The 17,022-nt window shown below is 31.6% G+C and overlaps 1 protein-coding gene across 2 annotated transcripts in view; it reads left to right on the plus strand.

Moving 5' to 3' along the window:
* LOC140434462 (uncharacterized) overlaps nt 1-17,022 on the plus strand; it is a 271,759-nt gene that overhangs the window by 35,235 nt on the left and 219,502 nt on the right. The window contains exon 1 of one of the 2 annotated variants that reach the window (XM_072522752.1): nt 7,166-7,368. The exons of the other annotated variant lie outside the window; for it this stretch is intronic. The gene's annotated coding sequence lies outside the window, so the exon portion shown is untranslated. Of the gene's footprint in view, nt 1-7,165; nt 7,369-17,022 lie in introns of those variants that run through there. 2 annotated transcript variants of the gene reach the window in all.

A 17,022-nucleotide genomic window follows, 5' to 3' on the forward strand; every position in this document is an offset into this window, starting at 1 on the left:
TGAATATATGTTTTTTTACATATCCTGAATATGTGTCAAGGAAAGGATCCGACGAGGTATCATCGTTTCTGTTCTTCTTTATTTTCAATGAACTACCAACAGAAGTCCGTCATCTTCACATTTTCTGCGACTCAGCTGGCATGGCGGACAAAATAAAAATTTCGCGGTTGTTCAGCTACTTCATTACATTGTCCACGATGTAAAGCATCTGGATACTATTCAAGTCACGTTCCCCATCAGAGGATATTCGTATCTAGAATGTGATAAAAACATGGGCTTGATAAATTTGAAGACTAGGATGGAGCTACCCGTAGATTGGATAAATGTGTTACAAGATGCAAGAAAAAAGCCGGAACCGTTTAAGTTAAGACGTGGACCAGAAATTAACGAAACAGTGGTCTACTTTTCTGCAAGAAAAATTTATTTGTAAGTGTCTAATAGCTCTGCAGTAAGTAAGAGAATTCGAGTGATTAAAGAAAAACGCAGATTGGTTTATTACCGAACCACTTATAATGGTAAAATGCTTTTGTTTAGATATTAACAAAATAGTAATAAACTACTTAAAAATATTTGCATGTAGTTTTATTTATTTCTAAGATCGTAACGAGAGGTTTGGTAACATTAATTAAGTTTTCTCTGTAAGTTACTTTTGTGACATCGTTTGTTTTTCCCCTGAAACTTCATATATTGTTAATTCTACTTTAAACGATTTGCTCTATATCAATAATGTTTAATAGTATAGCTTAAAATTAAAGAGACGTTATAGAACAAATCGTCATCATCATCACTAGTACGATAACCGTTTGTGGGTCTTAGCTTGTTCCAAGATCTTTCGCCATTCCGATCTATTAAGGGTTTTACGCTTTCAGTTGGTGATTGTTAAGGTCTTTAGGTTTTCTTCTATCTGCTCCATAGTGGTAAAACTAAAAGAATATGCAGGAGAATAGCACTGAATAAATACCAGTGCCATTTTAGATGCAAAATAGAACAAACTATTTTTTTAAAACAAATACTACCTTAAAACTCAAAAGAAAAAAAATTAGGACATGTATTATAGAATAATGCCTGAACTATTTTTATGCTGTTCGTCAATGTTCATTTGTCTAAAACAAATATTTAATTGAAACTATATCTTCCCCACTAATACCAATGTAGATGTCTTAAGTTAATCCTGTTGCCGTTCAATCTCTATCATAAACACTTCGATTTTGTTTTATCCAACATCCACAAATCCAAAAATAATCCCAAGCCAGGTTAAAACGAATACAAACTAAAAAACCAGACTCCTGCATGGCAGGCACACATGCGTATATATGAATAATTATTTTAAGAATTAAAAAGTTCTGTTTCGATTCAGAGCTACGCATCGATAAGCCACGACGTACGTTACCTAAGCGAAGCTTGTTGGTCACTTTCAAGATCAAAACACAAGAGTTGTAGCGCATTCACCTTTTTTTAAACGAATCTTTTTAACATATCGAAGGATATTTTTTGTAAACTCTAAAAAGAAAGTAATAAGTTTAATACATCTGATGTACCTAATTTCAATATCGTAAAATATATATCGTAAGAATTGATATAGCAATGCGTAGTAACATTTCTATAGATCATCTACATTTATTTCAACAATAATGATGTAATTGTAATTATCAACTTTTGAATAAAAGCATTTAATTTCTGCTAGGCAGATAATTGTGATGTCAAATGTTGAAATAATAAATTAAAACACAATTAGGGACAAACAGAACACAATTAACAGGACAAAACAAACATAAAACTTTAAAAAAGGGGGCTTATAGGCACTACATTACTTGCTAGGAGAGGAATTGGGTTTTTTTTGTTATCTACTAGTATTTTTGTTGTCTACAAGTCAAAGACATTGCACACCCACAAAATAGTACAAGTACTTTCATTCATTGTCATATAACTGTCCTCTTTCTGTATAAAAATTTTCAATAATTTAACATACATTTCAAAATATATCTCTTTAATAAATATAAATAACTTTAATAATTTAAATAATATAAAACATCACATTTTCTTTCAACAAACAATAACATATACCTTACTCCTATATCATCTGTTAACATCCCTCACCTCAAGAAACTTCCTCCTAAGTTGTCAGACAGTTACAACATTGACCGAAGGTCACTCGTTATCAGTAATACGGGATAGTTTGAACTATGTATCACCAATCCCTATATAAAAACTCTTGTACCGGAATCATTTAATTTACTTGGTACCGTTAGACCTGATGATGCTTTGCAAATTTTAGAAAGCGAAACCGGTCGTCTTGGGTAGTAAAATTAAATTGATTGTGAGTAAGTCTAATTTATTTCTTTTTACCCCTTTTAAAATGGACTCACACAAGCAACACATTCATGATTTTACTATAACATAAAATTTCGATTTTGAGTTTTGGCAATAAATATGAGGTATTTGAAATATGCCTAAATAACACTGAATTAAAACTTCTCTTTTAGACTGCACAAGTAAGTTTTTTGACACTCTTCAGCTACAAATTTCACCCAAATGCCGTCTTCGTGGAGACATTTCCCGAGAGGTGAAATCGTTTGTAATGTGAAAGTTTAAATTCAGTGTTTTTTCGGCATATTTCAAATGCCTCATATCTGTTGCCAAAAATCGAAATTTCATGTTATAGGTTTTAAAGATTACGCTCTAACTACGGAAAATCCGCAACGACTGGAACTCTTCAATGAAAGTTTTTTCCCAAATATGGTTAAGTAATATCAACTTTATGAATCACAAGCATAAAAATTCCAAAATGAAAAATAATTTTGTTACGATATCAAAAACTTCATTTGCTGCGTAAATAAATCTATGCACGAATTTAAAAATAATATATCCTATAAATATTATGTTTTTGTGCTACTTGACAAATGGACACCTGTTTCGCCAAGTCGTGTAATCTGCAAAAAATAAATATTTTACATAAAGTGAATATCAGTAATTAAATATAAACGTTAATAAGACAAAGCTTATGATAATTAGCAAGAAAAGAATAACAGAAAGTCAACTCTACGTCAACCAATCCCCTGTAGAAAGAGTGACGCACTACAACTACCTCGGCACCATAATAAATGAAGAATGGACCAACAACCAGGAGATTAGAGCACGCATCGGAAAGGCTAGATTCACCTTCAATCGGATGGGGGCCTTCTTCAAGAGTCACAACCTCTCTCTTGGTACAAAAGTAAGAATACTGCGATGCTACGTCTTCTCTGTCCTTTTTTATGGTGTTGAATCGTGGACCTTGAACGAAGACATATGCAGAAAACTGGAAGCATTTGAGATGTGGCTATATCGGAAAATGCTTAAGATCCCGTGGACTGACCGAGTCACAAATGAGGAGATCATCAGAAGAATGAATAATAACCGAGAGGTACTGAAAGTTACAGTTCTTCTGACCTATTATGCGAAATGAATCCAGATATGCTCTCCTTCAAGCCATCCTGCAAGGAAAAATATTTGGAAAACGAGGTCCAGGAAGAAGAAGAACATCTTGGTTAAAGAACCTCAGAATCTGGTTCAATACAACATCTGTGCAGCTTTTCCGCGCTGCTGCAGATAAGATCAATATTGCCATGATGATCGCCAACATTCGTAACGGATAGGCACATCAAGAAGAAGAAGAATATCAGTAAAAACGGACTAGTCAAATTGATCCGCACCAAGCTTCGTGTATTAAAATCCCCATTTTAACTTGGGAAACTTTTCCCCTTTATCGATTGTTTCTGCTGCATTGGTTGCCAATTTTAAATTTTAAGGAACTTAATGTGTGGTATTATTATAAAAAATATTAATAATTCAATAATAACCAAACATAAAATCTCATTAACCCACATATAGTCTTAACACGGGATAAGAAGTAGTCACTTCTGTCGACACTCCCCAAGTGCCACGCGCCGTTTTTATTTGTTTACCAAATTTATCATATTTAATCAAATACCGTAAATATTTTTTAATAATATTGGGTACAAAAAAGAGAGCACTGCTAAATATTTTCTATTATCTATTATTATTTACTTGAAAATAAATTCCTGATACATTTTAATAGTTCCGTAATTACTGATATAATTAGTTTTCCTTAGTTTTCTTTGCAATGTTTTAACATGTTTTATAATTTTTGTTGTTTTTCTTAAAGTTCCTTTATTAACAGATGTCTTAAACAATTGACTGGAGCTCATACTAAACTACTCTCTTAAATTTGTCAGCCAAGAGATTCCCTACTTTTTAAACCTTTTATTTTTAACTCCATTATTAAAGATTCAACAGCTCCTTTCTTAAATTGTGTGGTTGTCTGCTTACCTTTTCTTATAATACGTATGTCTGTGTAATAATTCTTAAAGTAAAAGTTCTATATTCTGGTAACTTGTTTATTCTCTTGGTCCTCTTGATCCTCTTGGTCCAACGAAGAACACCATGGAATTTGGGGTTAATAGGTCATAATTTACCAAAGTTGCAGATAATTTGGAATCGAAAAGAAGTATCCTTTTGAAATTGGGTTAGATGTTTGGGGTTCGGTAAAGGCTTCCGCAACGTTCAATACTCCCTTATATCGGTTTATTAGTCGTACCATTGCTTATCTGGTTCCCCCTATTTTGTTTTTTTCTGTGCGCATTAATTTTTGCACGTAAACCATTCTTCGCAATACTTCTTCTTATAAAAGATTTTTTTTAATCAACGGTGTAATAGATTATGTTTAGTCTTATTATGACCTCTTTTTGTACACATAACTCCAACTCACATACCATTTTTTTTTTCGATCTGTCTATTGGTATCCGTGTGTTTAGTTCCTGAATCTTATCCCATCTTGCCCTGTTCGCTTCTGAAATCATGTCAACATGATCTCTCCAAAATCGGTTACTACATCTTCTGCCAGTTTGGAACACCATCTACAGGGAAGCTTAAATTTCTGTAAATTTGATATTTTCAGTGTTCTTGTTGCCTTTTAACTCTATTAGTGAATTTTTTTTTTTTTCATGAAGGTGGTTCTTACTTTTTTATACTTCATCTTATCTCTTTTTTCTGTTTGTTTTGCACCTTTCGTTAACCAAGATATTTGTTTCGTCCTACTTCTTCTATTATTGTATTAAATTTCAGATTAGATTCCATCATTGTTGTACGATTTTTAGTGCCTTCACATTGAAGTCATTGATAAAGATATAACTACAAAAAGTCTAGTAATATCCAAAAACCAATAAGGTGCAAACTAGAGATCGAAATCAAATTGGTATAATCAGTTTTGAAATTTAAGTACCTCGCAATCAATATATCGACAGATCCAGAAGTAACGACATCAGAAACACGTGTATCATACACAGCATAAATGAATGGGAGCAATTTCGAAAGGCAGAATGGAAAAGTCACATTAGCGGAATGGCAGAAAATAGAATGGTTAAAATAGTTAAAATATTCCGAGATAAGTCACCGGAAAAAGAAGCGTAGGTCGACATAGAAAGAGATGGAATGATAATAGTCCAGTAGAATAAGGGGCAATGCTGAAGAAAAACAAGAAATATGTCTAGATTAAAGTAGAAGGAACAGTAAATAATATTCTACACAGTCTCATTTATTTCTATGTTTACACTTACATTTCTTTATCTTAACCAGGGGAGCCCACTTACAGCTCCCAAAGAGCTTGACTACACTGCAGAAATCAATTTACATATATGTTGTTTTGTTTCTACTTGTACCTAGTGTACGTTTTACGTTGTGTGTCTTCTTTTAGAGCAGCCTATTACTTCGCAATGGGGTGGTGTGGATGGAATGATGAATGGACTATCCCTCGGAGGTGGAGTATGATTGTCTGGAGTTGCTTGGAGCTGTTTTCTGATGGCTCTGGCTCTGTGAGTTCAAGATGGTTGAAATAACGCTGCGGTTGCTCCTTCCTGCCTACCGCCCGACACAAGGATATTTACTTTACAAACCAAGTCCGGTGCAGACGTGGTGGCGCGACTGGCACGCTATGACAATCACGAAGCGCATACGGAAAGCGACAGATAGGAGTTATGAGCAAAAGCTGACGGGTCAGATGGTAATGCTCGCTAAGAGTGGTGCCAGGCGCGTCGGTTGGAGGAAGAGGGGGTGAGTTTAGTTGGTAGGCGGTCAGCTACGGTGAGGCGTAGTCGTCCGAATCTAACACACCTAGGTCACCTTTGCAGAGGTATTTTCAAGATTCTCACCTCTCAAGAAAAAAGTAGGAAAAAAAGAAAAATGTATCACCATATATGAGAGACATTATATGGAGGAGTAAGGATATGAGATCAGATGAGCAAATATGCATACATAAATCATATACAAGACCAATAATAATATATGCAATATGAATGAGAACCGATAAAACAGAATCAATAATATGTAATACTTAAAACGTCTGAAATAAGAACCCAGGTGATATCAATAGCAAGGAAAACACTATAACAAAAAGGAAAGTATATCAACTAACGAAATAAGAGATCTGAATTACACAGAGGGGATTGGAATTGAACCAACAAATTACACAAATGGATAGTGAGAGACTAGCCAGAAGAGCAAGGAGTTAGGAGTTTACAACCAACAGGCACCTACCCACCAGGAAGACTCTTTAAAAGATGGCGGGATATCTTTTAATAAACGTCGTAATTACGACTACAATCTTAAGATTGTACAAGAACTTTCCTCATACGTCAACCACATTTAGTTATCTGTTTTCATTTTGTTACTTTCAAATTTTCTCTGGTGGTTGATAACAAAGCCAATGTTCTAAAAATGCGATGTTGTCAACCACTAAAACAAAACACTTACTTAATTATTTCATGAATTTAATTCATCAAAATATTCACAAACCAAAATGAGTTTAATTTGTTAGAAAAATAGTAACTTTTCGCATTTATTTTGTAATTGCGCCTAGACATTGTTTTTTTTTTGGGTCAAGTCAAACTAGACCTCAGATATTTTTTAAAACATCTGTGTTTATGTTTTAAAAAATTTAAAAAGGTCATCATAAAAAATTCTGGTTAATACTCGTATAAATCAACACTAAACACCCAATTCCGACTGAACCGCTTGTGGTTCCTGCAATTTCAGGAGACAGTAGGTCGTAGATAAGCATCTCCTGCTGAAATAGTAGTGCCGAGCGCATCAACGCGGTTTTTCAGGCCTCAGTTTAAATCCTCAACACGCGTTACCGCCATGTTGTTTTTTATAATTAATTAAAAGTGTTTATAAACAGTTCAGTGACTTTTGTGGAAGAACTTACAGTGATTTTGTGAAAGATATACTTTATTCGCGGACCAATATCAACTTTTACTGAAAACAATTTTATAGATAGTGCCCTAGATTTGTTTGGAGGGATTTTATTGCAATGTACGCCATCTTGTAACGTGCTGAAACAAAAATACTTACCAGATGTATACAAAGTTGGATTTTATATTATTTTGTTTCTGTACTAGGTTGTTTAACATTACTTTTATGTAGTCATTAGAATCATTTTTCTGCTTAAGTTACGAATATTTGCAATATTGTTATTCGCCTTTTTTTTTTAAATATGCCAATAATGGCGGGCAAAAAAATAAAATAGTTCTCTTTGTTTTTTAATGTAAATACAATCGCAAATTATAATTTTTATTATCGTTTAATATTATTTGCATACATTAGCTTCTTAAGCTTCTTAAGCACCTGAGAAAGAAATTTTGAGCAGATCCTTTCTTAATTCCATAGTTCTAAGTTTATTATGCTTTGCCCTTCAATATTATCGAATACTTTTCAATTTCTTTGTTTTCTTTCTTTGCTTTGTCAATATATACTAGTGTTACCAGTAACATTCGTTTTTATGCTATTGGTTAATTGTTTAAGTTGGTAAAATAAAAACTTCTTTTGTTCTATACCTATCCTACATTATTTTTCTACCTACAATGTCCTATTTGTTATTTGACTTTTTTACTTCTTAAATCACGCATTCATGCTTTGACTTCATTTCATAGTCCGTTCTAAACTTTTATATCTGTTATACAGACCTTTTTCTTAATTTAAATTTATTATATCGTGAGGTATATATTAATAAGTAAGATGAATATTTTTATTGTTTATTTTGTTTATTGGGTAATTTTATAATTGTTTTTATTTTTATTATTTTAATGTTAAATGATATTCACTATTCTGATAATATTGATTAATTATCACTGACCTCTTCAACATTTGGGTATATTTCGAATGTTAGTTGATCTGACTACTTTTGCAATAAATCATAATTTTACATCAAACAAACATCTATTGTGAATGCCATGCTTTGTGATTTTCTCGATATAATAGATCATATTCGTACTATTCGTAATAGTCCAGCAAAATAAGCAAAACTTAACCGTGTCCAGGACTTCGCAATAGCCAGGTATTTGACGTTTCTTGTCGTTTTTCAATTATTAACATTCTAGTGCAAAAATGCGATTTTTCGAATATTCGCTTACCATTAAAAAGGTGTCTATTTATTCTTAAATATAAACATTTTGTCTGTTAAGAGATAAAAAACCTTCAAAATAGTGTATTTTCAAAATTTCTAAATTAATTTGTTGCTCCAAAAACAGCAGTATCGCTAATTGTCTATAACTTTTGTAAAAACTAATTTATACTTTTGTGTCCGCTTCCAAACGAGGGTTTTGTAGTGCTTAATAAACTCAAAATTTTAGCTCGATAGATCAATTAACTTAAATTTATTTAAGGTGTTTATCTAAGCGGTCATTTTTTGTAATAACATAAAATAATGAAGATATAGAAATTTTTTATTTTTAATATGCACCAAAAAAAGTTTAAAAAAAATATTTTTTAACCAAAAATCGTACTGTTTCAAAATCGTTTGCAAACTTACTGTTTTTTTGAACTTGGACTACCTAAGTCTGACGTCACAATGGGTGGGGATATAAAACCTTTCCAAACATTTATAATTTGTGTGTATTAGTCCCATAAGAATTTGGAAATATTGTTTTTTTTTATTGTTTGAAGAATAAATTAGGACTTTTAATTATGAATATTCATTCTGTGCGATTAGTATTATTTGCTGTTCGTGTATTTGTGAGGTAATAATATCAAAGTATTAAGATATTTACTATGAATGTTCATATTTTAAGGTTATGTTATTTTTTTATTAAAACTTTAATTATTTTTTAGAGTATTTCAAGGTATTTTGTTGTTGTTTTTATCAAGGTTATTTTAAAATAAATCAATAAATCATAATGAGCAAAAAATATTTAAATTAATGTTTTATTTTTTTTTTTTTTTCGTTGCCAGTGATTTTATCCTGTAAAAGACTAAAGATATTCGTTATCTCTTAGTTTAAGTTGTAATATAACATTATGTGGAAACCTTTGTAATAAATTGCCATAATGAGTGTTTAAAAAATTTTTTTTTGTCATACTAGTTTTTTTGTATTAACTGTATTTTTATTGCTTAGTTACCAACTACGTAATAGTGTACTTTATACCCGCGCGGGCATAAAGTGTACTTGATGACCCGCACAGTTTGACTAATGTGTTCTACATGGTTTTCTGTCATCCAGTGCTGTAATTTTTCATATTCCTTGTCGTAGGCATCTCTTGACTTATTTGGTAGTAACTTTTGAGTTGCTTTTTCCGCCTTTCCGCCTTCCGCCTATCAGCATTTCCGTAGCGTAGCAACATAACACGGACGATAGAATGTCTACTAGTAAATATATTGTCAAAATAAAATCGAATTTTCGGATTTTTAGAACATATTTATTTGTACATGCAATAACGACCTAGTATGACATAAAACTTTGTATGTACCGAGGGGGTTTGAATAGATGTATATGCCCTCGGGCGACTTACAAACACTCGGGCCAAAGGCCCTCGGGTTTGTAACATCGTCGCTCTCTGGGCATAAACATCTATTTAATACCCTTGGTACATAAATAACTATTTTGAATGTTGTACTAGTTTTTGAGTTTATTTTTTAGATCTGGGCATATAATGACTAGTAAACATGTGTTAAAGATAACCAGTATTATTGAATTTTTCAGTAATAACAGCAAATCTACTATTAGCTATTTAAACTATGAGAAAACAAATATATTTAGTCTTTTAGTGAATAAAATCCCTTGCACTTAAAAAAAGAATAAAACATTATTTTAAATATTTTTTAACTTCGTAAATAAATTCACTTATTTATTGATTAATTTTGAAATAAACCCGATAAAAACAACAACAAAATACCTTGAAATACAGTAAAGAATAATTACAGTATTAATCAAACAATAACATAACCTAAAAATATGAACCTTTATAGTAAATATCTTAATACTTTGATACTCTTACAATACGATACTCTCACAAATTCACGAACAACATATATATATATATATATATATATATATATATATATATATACATATAATATATATACATATATATATATATATATATATATATATATATATATATACATATATATATATATATACATATATATATATATATATATACATATATATATATATATATATATATATATATATATATATATAACTGTTTTGGATGGGTTGGAGTCAATAAAAGGGCTATTGGTTAACTATTTTTTTTAATCTCGAGCTTTCAATTGTGTTTACAATTATTATCAAGAGCTAATTGTAGTTGATAATAATTGTAAACACAATTGAAAGCTCGAGGTTAAAAAAAATAGTTAACCAATAGCCCTTTTATTGACTCCAACCCATCCAAAACAGTTATATATTTGTTCCAAACGAGTCACAAGTACTTCTTTTTTCTTATTCTTATATATATATATATATATATATATATATATATATATATATATATATATATATATATAACCAATCGCACAGAATGAATGTTCATAACCAAAAGTCCTTATTGATTTTGCAAACAATTAAAAAAACCAATATTTCCACCTATTTATGGAGCAAATACATACAAAGTAGAAATGTTTGGAAAGGTTTTTAAAAACCCCACCCGTTGTGACGTCATAGCTTAGGTAGTCCATTAGAATAACGTAGGGATTTATTTTAAAATTCGCAGCTAATTTGTTTATAATAATTATGAAACGTAATTAGTCTTATTTTAAAGATAAAGACTTAAAGTTTTATTAAAAACTAGACAAACCTTTGTATTTTGAGAACGATTTCCGAAGTGGATATTGAAACGTCAATAAACTTATTTTAACCTTCAAGTGTGGCTGTGGCTTAAAATAGTAATTATTTAAAAATGCCACAAGAAAATAGCTTCAGATTGTTAATCTGTTAATCTTGGCCTGCTCGCAAAGAAGTCGCCACTCTTGTCTTTTTCTAGCAACTTTTTTTAGCAACTCTTCTGATCCTTAGAATCTTAAGGTCTTCTTCCACATCATCAATTTATCTTTTATGCGGTCGTCCCCTACTTCTTTTATCCTGTGCATTTTAGTCTCTGCACCTTAATAAATTTCACAATACCAAATCTGTTTATAACTTTTATAATTCAAAATTATATCTTCATCGCAATGAATCATTTTCATTTACGGCCCCAAAAATCTTTACTTTAAATTTAAACTTTATACCAGGTGGCATCTGTTTGGGTTTGGGTAAATCGTATATGATCCTAGTTTTTGCTTTCTTTTTATCCTTCTCTCGTCCATTTTTGGATATAGGCCTCTTCTAACTCTTTCCATCGATCTCTATCCTGAACAACATACTTCCAATTTGTTCCGGCTATTCATTTGATGTCGTCCACCCATCTGATTTGTGGTCTTCCTCTTGGTCGTCTACCACTGTAAGGTCTCCAATGTTGTATTGTGGCGTTCCAACGTTGGTCTTTTTGTCTACCAGTGTGACCTGCGAAGCTCCATTTAAGTTTGGCAACTTTTGTGAAATCCTCAACTTTTGTTTTTGATCTTACTCAGTCGCTCCTCTTTTTCGTATACCTAACACTGCTCTTTCCATTGACCTTTCTGTTGTGGCTTGTTTATTTATATTTGCCGTGGTTAGCTTCCTAGGCTAGGACTCTACTCAAGCAACGTGAGAACTTTCCTACGGTCGGCTCGGTCGCCTTGTCTATTGACTATGGGGCCAAGTTGGGATCCTAGTTGGAGACATGTCCATGGACCATCCTTGCCTGACCCCTGCTTGCTCGCCCGCTATCTAGCACTTTTGGCCTATCCATTCCAGGGAATCCCGACCAAGGACGGAGAAAGTGTATTTCGCAATTAGCTAGACTGTTTGGACAGTCCATTGCCCGGGAAAAGCCTCGTGGAGGCTGCCGCAAGCACCTGAGCAATAGCTCTGAGTAGCTTCCCGCCGCCGTGGCAGGCGCAACTGCCTTATACAGAAAGGGTACATTGGTTGAACACTTTGCTCCTCAAGTATTGAGATATTTTACGGTTTTTCAGTATCCAACGGAGTATTCTAAATCCTGTCCATGCCAGTCTCGCTCTTTTAGTGATTTCCGCACTTTGGTTTTCTTTGTCAAGTTTCGGCTGTCTAGTTTTTGCTTTAATCCTTTGATACATCATTAGAAATTATAATTGAGCTACGCGTACACTTGAAAAGGTGGGCTAAATTTTTTATTAAACAATTTGTGAAAAAAATGAGAACAATTCAATGTTTTTTCTCTTTTTCATTGCTATATCTCGGCAGCTATACATTTTATAAAAATTTTATAACGACAAAAAAAATACAATTAAGTTTCCTATAAGACCAAATAGATTGCAAATTGAAAAAAATCATAATTTTTATTACAAAATCAGCCAAAACTATTTAAAAAGGGTCAAAAATCAATGTTTTTCAATATTTTTGTTGTTTAGAAGCAATATAGAACTTTGAAAATTTACCCAGAGAATCTTTAAAATATAAAAAAACACTATACAAAATGTCAGCACAATCGATTAGGTAGTCTTTGAAAAAATTTTGCAATTAAATTTTTGAAAAAAAATTATTAGTTTTCAAACTTATGCAGAGCCAACAAAAACGTTTTAAATACCGCAAAAAAGCTTTTTTGCATATAAAAGGCACTGAAGCTTTCAAATAAATGTCGAACCATTGAAATCAGTTAAATAGGAGAGCCTAGAGATTTTTTTAAACAACTGTACAATTTTTAAGCTACTAAACAAATACAAAAAAATTTTCAATTTTTAATTAACTTTTTTTCTTCTAAAATTGTTTCGAAAGTTCAGCTAAATACGCGTATTTTAAGAGAAAAAACATTAATATTTTTATAATATTGCATTGATATTGCAACCTTAACGAACTCACAAAAAAGAAAAAAATTCGAGTAATTTTGCGAGTCAATATTCATTTATACGTAGAAACAGAAAAATAATTATAGGCATTTAAAAGTATAATATTTGAATGTTTTAACTCACAGGACCCCAGTTTAAAACAAAATATTCATAACTGGTACACTAGAAGCTGAGATAATTAAAATTTTGTCGATATTTTGAAGTCGTGATTTCATTTTTAAGACGGATGAAATTGTAATCCCCGCCACTGCCTCTCGTGGATTTTTCTGTAGTTTTAAAGTTCTAAATAAACACTTTGACCAGGTTGCACAAAAGAAAAAAGGTGAAAATTTATATCTACTAGGTACCTAATTGGCACAACAAAGGTATTTGTTTACAAAATCAAACTGACCAATCTTAATTTATTTTTTTCTTAAAATACGCGTCTTTTACTGAACTTTCGACATAAGTTTAGAAAAAAATGTTAATTGAAAATTTAATAAGTTATTGTATTTGTTTATTAGCTTAAAAATTGTGCAGTTGTTTCCCAAAGATACAAAAATTCCCTAGATTCTCCCATTCAAATGGTTTCAATGATGCGACTTTTATTTGACAGCTTGAATGCTTGACTACTGAAGAGTGTCCGGCTGCATTGTTTGTCTCATCTTGTGTGGTTTTTAGCGGTACCTTCATACTGTCCCATTATTTATAGTTATCACTATTTTTTACATATTTTGATGATCCTTATGACCTACACAATATTAATTACGTGTTGTGATTATATACCATTTAAACTATTGTTTATTTAGCATTGTTATCATAAATATTAAAAAAATAATAAATTAACAGTCAAACTCAGTCATTTTAACTTGTCCTATTATATAGTTGTCAGAGCTCTTATTTTTTAGTAACTGGCTGTTTTCCAATCTTGTGGTATTTGTTCAGTTACCCAAATTATTTTAATAAGTTCGATATTTACATAAAAAATTGAAAATAAAGAAGCAAGAAAATTAAAATGAAATAAATTGTAGAAATATTTATTTTTATCATAATAAATAAGACGAATTATTAACTGATTTTACTTTTATAATCATAAATCTGTAATTTTCTCTCTTAACAAATACTTTTCTAACTTTTTTTATAAGAAAATTTTTATTTTTATTTTTATTAAGAAAAGTCGCCTTCTACACGAATTTAATTGTTTTTTAGACATTTAGATCCCTTTAAATTCGGTGACTAAACGCTCCGACCGGTTTATTCCAGATTTATAAATGCACGCGATGCCCAGATTAACTTGCTAATAAGAAAACAACCCTTGGACCGTTTTTATTTAAACTTCACTCGCATGAGTCACCGTACGATTCTGGCAAATCATCAGATGCACAAAAATATCTCAAAAAGGAAAAGTAAACTTTGTAAATCAGAAAATAAACTCAATGACAATACTTACTTAATTTAGATGAACTTTTCGTGAGTCATTTATAATTAGACACCACTTAAAATAAAATAAGATTATAGTAAATATACAAAACAGTGGGTATTATTAGTTTTAAAATGTTTTTTTGTTATTTGCAATTTTATAACGCAGGTGCTTATTTAATTATTAACATAGCACATTCCATAATTGAATCCGGTTCAGATATAGAGTATGATCAGTATGATTACCTCTTTTCCTGATCTTCTATTACTCTTGACCATGGTCAAATGCAAGAGAGTCATTTTATCCGCTCCCAAGCCTGGATAGAAAGTCCCAAGCATCCTAATACCTCACTTCAAAAACGGAGACAAATCGGACCCGGAAAATTACAGAGGAATTAATTTATTAACACAAAACACTAAAATTAACAACCAAAGTGATAACAAATAAACTGAATGAATATATAATACTAGCATAAGAACAACAAGGTTTTAGGTCAGGAAGATCATGCACCGATGCTATATTTATAATGAGGCAAGTACAAGAGAAATCATCACGCCAAATTAAAGGACGTTACCCACTTATTGTACGCAAGAGAGATAACTTTAGGAATAATCAAAACAATACCAAATAGGAAAAAAACAACTTAAAATAATCTGCTATGCAGACGACACAATACTATTCTCTCAAAGTGAAGATGATCTACAAAGTATGCTGCACCAATTTAATATAACCGCCAGAAAATTTAACATGTTAATTTCTCCAAAAAGGCATTCAGGCTGCCTGAATGACACAATATGGAGAAATAAAAATATCGGGAAAGAAATGAAAGGCAGAATTTATAAAACAGTCATCAGACCAATAATGACATACGCGGCAGAAATACGACCTGACACAGAGAGGACAAAAAGGATGTTAGAAACAGCAGAGATGAAAAAACTGATGATAAAACATTATCAAACACAGCTAAAAGTACAGATATATGACGTAGATGCAAGGTGAAGAACATCAAACACTGGGTAAGAAATAGAAGAGCAGAATGGAACGATCATATGAACCGAATGACAACAAATAGAGTAGTAAAGACGACAACACATGATTCCCCAGTAGGAAGACGGTCAGTAGGAAGACCACGAAAACTATGGAACGACAACTTACTAGAGGTACATTGAAAAACAGACAGAATCATGTTTACACAAAAAGAAAAAGAAAAAGAAGAAAGAGGAGCATTTGACCACCACTATCTTTCTATTTTGCAATTCTTTTTTTTTTTTCATATTTTTTAACGTATGAAAGAAATTAAAAACACTAAACATTACCAAAAAAGTATATGACATATCAATAAAAAGTTTAGAATAAATAAATGCACCAGATATGTCTAATGTTACTGAGATTATAATGTTGCCCAAATCAGGAACGCCACCTATGACTTGAAACACAATGATCTCGAAATTTGAGAACTATTGAAAGAATGAATAAAAGACATAATGGAAACAAATTTTCTAACACCAGGGTAAACCGTAGTAATTATTATTACATAGAATAAAAATAAAATTATACAGAATAACAAACACCATACAAAAATTTGTATGTTCTAATTTAATGCTTCAACTAGAACAAGATTTTGACTTTCTTCGAAAGAAAAGTCTAATATTTAAGTAACATAGAATATTACCAGTGCAGTAGGTTCATATCATATCAATAGGCCACTGCCGTATAACAAACAATATCGATTACGATTAAACTGCAGCTATTACAGTTGGGAATTATTTAACAGACGACATAAAGATAAAAAGAGGTGTGCGACAGAGATATATACTGTTCTCATTATTATTCAATATAATATATTTAGAGCACATTATGAACCTAGCACTAACTGATATAGATGAGGGAATACTTATAAATGGAGAAAGACTGAAAAACATAAGCTACTCTAATGAGACTGTCAGTTTTTGCTAAAAATAAAGAAAAAACAAAATACATAATCTTCTTCTTCTTCCTTCCTGTATGTAGGCTTTAAAGCCTGTTTCTTCTTCAGTATTAGCCTCCTAAATTGTTTAAATTGTCGCACCATCTTTTTCTTGGTCTGCCAATACTTCTTTGTCCATTTGGTGACTTATCTCGTGCTATTCATACTATTCTATCCTCTGCTATTCTAATAATGTGTTCGTTACACTCCTGTTTCCGTTTTGTCACCCATCCATTTATGTCTTCTCTATTGCATACTCTTCTTATGTTTTCGCTTCTCTCCCTATCCAACAGACTTTTCCCTGATATTCGTCGGAGTATTTTCATCTCTGTTGTTTCTAGTAGTCGTGTCGTTTTAGATGTGTCAGGTCTTGTCTCCGCCGTGTATGTTAATATAGGTCTAATTGCTGCTTTATAGATTC

Source organism: Diabrotica undecimpunctata, chromosome 2 (genome assembly GCF_040954645.1).
Source record: "Diabrotica undecimpunctata isolate CICGRU chromosome 2, icDiaUnde3, whole genome shotgun sequence".
Taxonomy (NCBI): Eukaryota; Metazoa; Arthropoda; class Insecta; order Coleoptera; family Chrysomelidae; genus Diabrotica; species Diabrotica undecimpunctata.